General features: G+C 48.5%; 1 non-coding gene across 1 annotated transcript; it reads left to right on the top strand.

Annotated features, from left to right (window-relative positions):
- The first annotated feature begins 8,048 nt into the window (after positions 1 to 8,048).
- LOC127688107 (U1 spliceosomal RNA) lies at positions 8,049 to 8,212 on the top strand. The gene has a single exon (XR_007978561.1). It is a non-coding gene; the product is annotated as a U1 spliceosomal RNA (small nuclear RNA).
- Positions 8,213 to 10,058: the final 1,846 nt, after the last annotated feature.

Raw genomic sequence — 10,058 nt, 5'->3', positions numbered from 1 at the left:
CTGCCAAGCATGCGCCTATAGCCTCATGGGGTGTTCCCTATGACCAGTTCACTGAAGAAGAGAAGACTAGGACCTGGTTTACTGATGGCACTGCACATTGTGCAGGCACCACCCAGAAGTGGACAACTGCAGCATTACAACCCCTTTCTGGGACAAGCCTGAAAGATACAGGTGAAGGAAAATCTTCACAGTGGGCAGAACTTCGGGCAGTACACATGGTATTACAGTTTGTTTGGAAGAAGAAATGGCCAGATGTATGATTGTTCACTGACTCACGGGCTGTAACCAATGGATTGGCTGGATGGTCAGGGACGTGGAAAGATCACAATTGGAAAACTGGTGAGAAAGACATCTGGGGAAGAAGTATGTGGATAGATCGCTCCAAATGGGCAAAGGATGTGAAGATATTTGTGTCCCATGTAAACGCTCACCAAAGGTGACTTTAGCTAAGGAAGAGTTCAATAATCAAGTGGATAAGATGACCCGTTCTGTGGACAGTCAGCCTCTTTCCCCAGCCATCCCAGTTATTGCCCAGTGGGCACATGAACAAAGTGGCCATGGTGGCCGAGATGCTTGGGCTCAGCAACACGGACTTCCAAGGCTGACCTGGCTACAGCTGCTACTGAATGCCAGAACTGCCAACAGCAGAAACCAACACTGAGCCCCAGATATGGCACCATTCCTCAAGGTGACCAGCCAGCAACCTGGTGGCAGGTTGACTATATTGGACTACTTCCCCCGTGGAAAGGACAGCGTTTTGTTCTTACTGGAGTAGATACTTATTCTGGTTATAGATTTGCCTTTCCTGCACGTAATGCTTCTGCCAAAACCACCATCCGTGGACTCAGAGAATGCCTTATCTATCGTCATGGTATTCCACACAGTGTTGCTTCTGACCAAGGAACTCATTTCACAGCCAGAGAAGTGCGACAGTGGCCCACGATTATGGAATTCACTGGTCTTATCATGTTCCCCATCATCCTGAAGCAGCTGGTCTGATAGAAAGAAGGAATGGCCTTTTGAAGACACAGTTACAGCGCCAACTAGGTGGCAACAGCATGGAAGGCTGGGGCAGAGTTCTTCAGAAGGCAGTATATGCTTTGAATCAGCGTTCAATATGTGGTACAGTTTCTGCCATAGCCAGGATCCATGGGTCCAGGAATCAAGGGGTGGAAAAGGGAATAGTTCCACTCACTATCACTCCTAGTGACCCTCTAGGAAAATTTTTGCTTCCTGTCCCCACAACTTTAGGTTCTGCTGGCCTAGAAGTTTTGGTTCCAGAGGGGGGAGTGCTCCTACCAGGAGCCACAACAAACATTCCATTGAACTGGAAGCTCAGATTTCCCCCTGGCCATTATGGGCTTCTAAGGCCCTTAAACCAACAGACTAAGAAAGAATAACAGTATTAGGAGGGGTGATAGATCCAGATTACCATGGGGAAATTGGATTGCCTCTCCACAATGGAGGTAAGCAGGATTATGTCTGGAGTGCAGGAGATCCCCTAGGGTGTCTCTTAGTACTACCATGTCCTGTGATTAAAGTCAATGGGAAACTACAACAGCCTAATCCAAGCAGGATGACAAAGGACACAGACCCATCAGGAATGAAGGTATGGGTCAATCCTCCAGGAAAAGAGCCAAGACCTGCTGAGGTGCTTGCCGAAGGTGAAGGAAATACAGAATGGGTAGCAGAGAAAGGGAGTTATAAATACCAGCTAAGGTCACGTAACCAGTTGTAGAAATGAGGATAATAAGTAATATGAATGCTTCTATCTTATTTTGTTAAAGATACATTTGTCTTTCTTCCAATCTCTTTAACAGCAATTGGTATTGAGATACTAAAAGAATGTTCCCAAGGGACATTTCCCCATTGTAAATTTACAAATGTGTTTGCGATTGTACAAGGAACAGTTGTATCTTGTTAGGCGTATTCACAATCTTGTTATTGTTTCATGTGGACATGAGATATTATTTGTGTCAAGTTGACAAGGGGCGGATTGTAGTGGCTATTCCTGGTTGTCAACTTGATTATATCTGGAATGAACTACAGTCTAGAATTGGAAGGCTCACCTATGATCCTAATTTGGAGGCTCAGAGATATAATTTTCTGACCTGGATCTTGGTATGGAGATCTTGAAGCATAGTGGCTAAGACAAGGAGATCTCTGAGTTCAAGATCATCTGGGATTAAAGGCATGGATGCACACCCTCTGCTGGAGCTCACTCTGTAGACCAGGCTGGCCTCGAACTCAGAAATCTGCCTGCCTCTGCCTCCCAGAGTGCTGGGATTACAGGCGTGTGCTACCACCACCCGGCTAGAGACCTACAACCTTTAATCTGGGCTACACACTGGCTGGAGATATATAAGGACAATGGAAGAAGGAGGACTTACTCACTCTTCCTTGCCTGCTTGCCTCGTGGGACTGAGCAACTGCTAGATCCTTGGACTTCCATCCACGGCTGTTGTTGCCCATTTTGGGGGAACTGGACTATAGACTTTAAATCATCGACAAATTCCCTAACTATATAGAGACTGCTCATACATTCTGTGACTCTAGAGAACCCAGACTAATACACTCTCCTTTTGGGGTAGGATCTCTTTCCTGTCTAAGGTATAGCATGTCCCCTCTGGGATCCAGGAAATTTTCTTTCCATCAGAGACATAGTGCAGCCTCTCATGGATCTTAGCAAACAGGTCAATTTTTTTTTTAATCTCCCATATGTCCTCCAGAGTATATTGTCATCCAGGTTCTGGGTTTTGGATTTCTCCATAACAGGCAAAAGGCTAACACCCTGGGCTGCCTGCTTGGCTGCTTGGTCGGCCATCTGGTTTCCTTTTGTGATAGTTTTTAGATCTTTGGTGAGCAGGATAATATATAATTGCTATCCTCCTTGGTAGGTGGAGGGCCTCAAGTAAACTTGTATTTTTTTCTTTATTTTTCTTTTCCTGCTGAAGTCAGTAGTCCTTTGTTTGTAGATGGCCCCATGCACATGCACAGTAGCGAAAGCATACCTGCTATCTGTATAGATGTTTATAGCCTGTCCCTCAGCTAGGCACAAAGCCTGGGTGAAGGCCACCATCTCAGCTTTTTGGGCTGACGTTCCTTCCGGCAAACTGCTAGCCCAGATAGTCTGAGTCTAGTCCACCACCATGGCCCCAGCCACTCTTTTACCTTCTACAATGTAGCTATTCCCATCCGTGAACCAGGTCAGCGCTTTGTCAGGTCAGTGGCTGGTCAACCAGGTCTTTGTGGGTCCCAGTCTCTTCAGCCAGCAGGTGTCTCTATATAGTTAGGGAATTTGTTGATGACACAGTCTATAGTCCAATTCCCCCAAAATGGGCAGCAGCAGCTGTGGATGGAAGTCCAAGGATCTAGCAGTTGCTCAGTCCCACGAGGCAAGCAGGCAAGGAAGAGTGAGTAAATCTTCCTTCTTCCAATGTCTTTATATATCTCCAGCCAGTGTGTAGCCCAGATTAAAGGTTGTAGGTCTCCAGAAGAGGGTGTGGCCCAGATTAAAGGCATGTCATCCATGCCTTTAATCCCAGATGATCGTGAACTCGGAGATCTCCTTGTCTTAGCCACTATGCTTCAAGATCTCCATACCAAGATCCAGGTCAGAAACTTATATCTCTGAGCATCCAAATTAGGATCATAGGTGAGCCTTCCAATTCTAGACTGTAGTACATTCCAGATATAATCAAGTTGACAACCAGGAATAGCCACTACAGAGAGGTTAGAATATGTCCAACAGATACATTGCCTGACCCACTTAAGTGCTAAACATCTGCAGAGACTGGTTAAAACATCCCCTTACTATGTCCTGAGACTACTGGGGGTGGCTGACTCAGTGGTCAACACTGTGTGCCTTGCCAGCTGGTTAATGCCAATCCTTCTAAAAGGCCTCCTGGAAAAAGACTGAGAGGGAGCCACTCAGGTGCTCACTGGGACGTGGACTTCACTGAGGTAAAGCCAGCCAAATATGGTAATAAATACTTACTAGTCTTTATAGATACATTTTCAGGATGGGTGGAGGCTTATCCCACCAAGAAGGATACCTCCACTGTAGTGGCTAAAAAGATAATGGAAGAAATTTTCCCAAGATTTTGGATACCTAAGGTAATTGGGTCAGACAATGGTCCAGCTTTTGTTGCCCAGGTAAGTCAGGGACTGGCCAAAGTACTGGGGATTGTTCCAGCCGGCAGGACAGTCAACAGGGTCCCCGGACCACTTTGGAGAGGACGAGAGACAAGAGTTGCAAGAGACGGACAGCAAGACAGTATTCTGATCAAGCTGTCAAACTTTATTGTTTTACACACTGCAATATAAAGCAAGCAGGTCCCAAGTGTACAATTTTACATGTTACAAGTTTACATTACACATGTACATGTTTACATTGAGGTCATTTACATAGTCCTACGAATACAGGGTGGGGGTCCTCCACTGATCGAAATTGCCCAAGTACACAATGCTGATGCAGTGCTTTCTCAGCCTTTATTCTCTAGACTCAAGGCACTTGAGTGGGTGAGGCAGCGAATGTGGAAATGGCTCCAAGAGGCTTACTCCAGAGAAGGAGACCTGCAGATCCCACATTGCTTCCAGGTCAGGGACTGGTATACATCTGGCGCCACCGAGCTGGGAACCTCGAGACCAGGTGGAAAGGCCCCTACCTTGTGCTCCTGACCACACCGACGGCCATAATGGTGGAAGGAATCTCTGCCCAAATCCACACCTCACAAGTCAAATTAACACCAACCCCTGACCATGAATGAAACGCTGAAAGGACTGAGAGCCCCTCAAGCTTCACCTCTGTCGTCTAGCTCCCTACCCTGATGGTAACAACCAGTACTAATCCCCACTTGCTGCAACAACTAACACGGCAGGTCCTGTCACAGGCTGGGGATGTGATGTGGTCAGTAACAGCTATCCATCCCCCAAGGACACAGGTCCTGTCACAGGCCGGGGATGTGATGTGGTCAGTAACAGCTATTCATCCCCCAAGGACATGGTGGACCCCCCCCCCCCCTGTATCCAGACATTTGAAAAATAGCCTTTGGGACTCCAGCCAACTGGGAAATAGAAGGATACTTTGATCCAAATATAAAGGCTCCCACTACACCCTCTCCCCTAGGGCGGTTTGGACTAGACCCCTGGGGTGGATGCAGCCTGAAGAAACTTTTGTAACCAGTGTTACATGTTTTCACTTGACTTTGGTTCAGCAGAAAATAATCTATATTTATCTTCTAATTTGACACTTAAAATGGTAATTGGTTTACTCTCAATGGACACTTCGGGATTCCTTTGTTTGAAAGAGACCTGTGCTCCCATCTTCGTGAGGAGGTCCCTACCCAATAAGGATGCAGGGCATTCTGGGATCCCTAGAAATAAGTGATTACCCATCCCACTCCCAGATCTACAGTTCTTTGGGTAGTCCATGACTAAGGTTTTTGCCCAGTTGTCCCTAACACCCAGGTCTTTTTGTCTTTTAGTTTCCCTAATGGTTGTAGCAACATGGAGTGTTTAGCTCCTCGTCTACTAGGAAATTTATTGGAGTTCTCTCCACATATAACATTACCTTAGGCTTGGGGAGGGGGTCTGAACTCTGTCCCCCCTAATCCTCATCTTCTAATGCAAGAATTTTTGGTTCTTGCTGCTTCTTTCCTGGACAGTCTCGAGCCCAATGCCCCTTTTCCTTGCAAATTGCACATTGGTCTTTGTCAAGAGGGTTCCGACCACCTGGAGGTGGAGCCCTGTTGCCCAGGTTCCTAGTCTGCCTAGGTCCTGTCTGTCTTCTAAAGTCTCTATTTTCTCTTTTTACTACTGCAGCCAAGATCCTGGTCAAGTTTTTCTCCTGTCTCTTTTCTCATCTGTCTTTCTTAGCATCTCTCTCCTCCTTCTCTGCTCTTTCTCCTGTCTCTTTCTTATGATACACTTTTTCTGCTTTTTTATTTTTTTACCAAGTCCTTTAAATCCATATCCTGCATTCCTTCTAACCTCTGAAGTTTCTTTCTGATATCTGAAGCTGACTGTCCTATAAAAGCCACGGCTACCAATGCTTTCTGACCTTCTGAAGTCGGGTCGAAAGGTGTATTTCCTGAAGTCTCCCATCAGCCTTTCTCGGAATACTGATGGGGGGCTCGGTAGGCCCTGGTGAACTTCTCTTACCTTTGCCAAATTAGTGCCTCCTTGTGGCACCATGGAGACCCGCCACTAGAGCCTGGTGACAGGCTTTCAAGCTCTCCCTACCTTCAGCTGCATTGTAGTCTCATCCGGGATGGATCAGGGGAAACCTGCATCTATCTCATTTTGCAGTTGGGTGGGGTGCCTGTCATTCCCAGGGACATTTTTCCTTGCTTTCAGAAGAATTCTTTCACGCTCTTCAGTAGTGAAGACTGTCTGCAACAATTGCTGACAGCCACCCCAGGATGTGTGATGGGGAAACATGAGAGACTCCACCAGCCCTGTCAGGCGTTGGGGTTCCTCTGAAAAAGGGGGGTGATTCGTCTCCTCACCCCACCCCCTGTGGGACTGTGAAAGGCAGTCTGCGGCCTGGTTGAGTGAGGCTTACTCCAGAGACCCAGTAGAATATTATACAAGGGATGGAACTGTGAGCAATGCTCCTGACCCCAGCTTCACACTCCTGATTCCTCAACTCCACAATCCTGTGGCCATCAGTAGGGTCAGGTCCGGAGTGTTCTGGCTGGACACCACCCCCACAGTCAGATACCATTTAACTCAGTCCCAAGTGTACAATTTTACATGTTACAAGTTTACATTACACGTGTACATGTTTACATTGAGGTCATTTACATAGTCCACGTGGGTTCTTTCACAAGAATGGCCACTCTTGACACAGACAGGGCGTGCAAGATTTGGTGTGTGTATCCTGACTGAAGTAAACACAACGCCTGTGGGACTCAGGGTTGGCCTGGCCCTAAGCTAGCACAGAAGTCACTCAAGCTGTTGGAAAGCACAGGTGACTATCTCATAAGAATGGGTTTTATGGCCTAAAAGCAATGCTCAAGATTTAGGGGAAAGGGCCTGGGATAAGTAAATACAAAAAATTCTGGACGATATGGGAAGAGCCTGTCTCAGCAGACATCCAAGAATCACCAGGTTGTAAAACCACAGCATTCCTGGCGTTTCAAGAAGACCACTTCAGCACCTCATTCCCCTGGGGAGGTGAGCTGTGTGTTTAACTTTACTGGCAAAGCAGAGGAAGGGGCTACTCTGTCCATCCCTTGGTCGATCTTAATGGGAATTTTGTTAAAAGTATTCTTCTCTCTCTTTTTGTTTTCTTTTTGGTTTTTGATTTTCTTTTTGGGTTATTCTGTGTAACCGCCTTGGTTGTCCTGGACCTTACTGAGATTTGCCGTTCCCTCAGCATCAATGCCTCTGTAGCAAGCACTTGAACGGGCTAAGCCATCAGCCCTTCAGGTGAATTATTTTTTTCTTTTGAGACATAGCCCCTGTGAGCCCAAGCAGGCCTCACAGTCTCTACCTGGCCGAAGGTGACTCTGAACTCTTGTTCCTCCTTGTGCTGCACTGTGCTGGAAATATAGGCTCTGGTCGACACCTCATGGACACCCCGGCGTAGCGTGTTTCTGGAAGTTGAGCGCAAACGAGATCCGGACAGTGTCCCCACGGATGTTGTCTAAAGGGTGGTCGGTCCTTCGGCTCCGGTGTCGGCCCAGTGTCGGAGTCCCTTCAGGTTCCGTAGGGGCTGTCCCTTGGCGTTGCGCGCACAGTGGGCGGAGTCCCGGGGCGGGGCCGCAGAGCGGCAGGGAGGCCGGACCGCAGGGCCTCCGCTGTGAGGGCGAAGGCGGGGCGTATGCAGATGAGGTCACGCGCAGAGGCTGCCGGTCCCGTGGATGGAGGCGGGCTGTGTCCCGCGTATATAGTCGTACGAGGTGGGTGTGATTTGCGTAAGGGAGGATAAGACAGCATCGAGTCTGGAGGTCATGACGGCGAAGCGGACGCGCGGACGCGGGGACCGTATGTTGGAAGTGGGTGTGTAGTAAGGGAAAATGTGCACGCGGCGACTACAGCTCATACTTACCTGGCAGGGGAGATACCATGATCACGAAGGTGGTTTTCCCAGGGCGAGGCTTATCCATTGCACTCCGGATGTGCTGACCCCTGCGATTTCCCCAAATGCGGGAAACTCGACTGCATAATTTGTGGTAGTGGGGGACTGCGTTCGCGCTCTCCCCTGATCTCATGCGGTTTGCAAAAGAAGATCTGCTGTGGTGGCTTCTGCACAGCACCAGCCTTGATATCAAGTTTGGAAAGCAGCCCTAGCTAGGCAAGCCTTTAGACGAGAGAGTAGACTGTATTCTGACTTGCAGAGCAAAGGGGGGGAGTAGACTGTATTCTGACTTGAAGAGCGTACCTTGCAAGTCCGGCCTTGCTCCCCCCACTCACCCCCAATACAGCACAGGTAGCCAGTGTTGGACATGGGGATACACGTGTGAGAGAGAAGTAGAAAGTTTTCTGTGTTCCAGGCCTGCTAAAAAGCAATATAGACAAGCAACCCAACCAACCAAAAGTTATGGCATTGGCAAGGACCGGAGAGAAAATTTCACGGTTAGGAGTATGAGTTGCTCTTCCAGAGGAAGCTGCATTCACATGGCAGCTCTCAACTGTTTGTAAGTCCCAACACACTCTTCTAGCAGTCACAAGCATTGCATACATGTGGTGCAAAGACATACACGCAGACACACACACAAACACACACACAGGCAAAATGTCCATACACGCAAGATCCAATATTTTCTTGGGCTGAGATGACCCAGCAGTTAAGAGCACTGACTGCTCCCCCCTAGGTCCTGAGTTCAAATTCCAGCAACCACATGGTGGCTCACAGCCATCCGTAAGGAGATCTGACATAAGGAGACTCTTCTGGTGTGTCTGAAGACAGCTACAGTGTACTTACATATAACAAATAAATAAATCTTTAAGAAAAAGAAAAACATCTGCCTGTAAGGCATTTTCTTAATGAGTGTTTGGTGGGGGAGGGCCCAGCCCATTGTGGGTGGGGCCACTCCTGGACTGGCAGTCCTGGGTTTTATATGAAAGTAGGCTGAGCAAGGCATGAATCCGGAACAAGCCAGTACACAGCAGTCACGGTCCCGAGTTCCTTCAGTGTGGAAGCGTAGACAGATAAACCCTTTCCTCCCCAGGTGGCCTTGCTCGTGGTGTTTTGTCGCAGTAATAGGAACCCTGACTGAGACACCTGCTTTACTTATTAGGTCCGGGTCACCAAGCCAAAACCGGCGGTGACCAGGCCTCTTCTGAGGAAAGGCGCACACATGGAATGCAGACGGCTCTCCTTACAGCAAGGCCTGAGGAGTTGGGTCCCCACGTGGCAAAGACCTGTGGGGATATTCGTGCAGACCTTTCCGAGGGAATGCTTGGTTCGCTTTTGCCTTGCGTTTTCATTTTGGCTTTGCTGTTGGCAGTTTTTATTTTCGCTTTGTCTGTAACAGACATTTCCCCAGAATCAGAAAGCTTGGGCAGTGATTCGTTCCTATTTGTCTCTGAGAGAATGGAACAGACAGATCACTACTCCTTTGCTTGTGGTGGTGGTGGTGGTGGTGGTGGTGGTGGTGGTGGTGGTGGTGGTGGTGGTGGAAGAAGAGGAGGAGGGGGAGGAGGAGGAGGGGGAGGAGGAGGAGGAGGAGGAGGAGGAGGAGGAGGAGGAGGAGGAGGAGGAGGAGGAGGAGGAGGAGGAGGAGGGAGTCAACATGAGAGGCCCCGGTCTGGGTCCATCAGCTAATGTCCAGAGGCTCTCTCCTGATGGGAACTTGGTTCTGTCAACAGTTTGCCCACCGACCTGCTCCAAACAACAGTTAGGTGGGTGATTATCAGAAAGTTAGACGGGGCTTGCTGGATCGTTGGCTTCAAGCCTCAGTAAGAACATTCAGAAGCGAGCCGAGCAAGAATGAGGGACTGACTCCGGTTACGAGTTTGCCAAGAAACCCTGGGCGTTAGAGGATTTAGATCTCCTGATTAGGACGCGGGGAGACGCCAGGTGGCCTGAGTTGTGTCAGTGCCAGTGT

Source organism: Apodemus sylvaticus, chromosome 6 (genome assembly GCF_947179515.1).
Source record: "Apodemus sylvaticus chromosome 6, mApoSyl1.1, whole genome shotgun sequence".
Taxonomy (NCBI): domain Eukaryota; kingdom Metazoa; phylum Chordata; class Mammalia; order Rodentia; family Muridae; genus Apodemus; species Apodemus sylvaticus.
The sequence above is the reverse complement of the archived record's forward strand: the minus strand, read 5'-3'. Positions and strand labels throughout refer to the sequence as shown.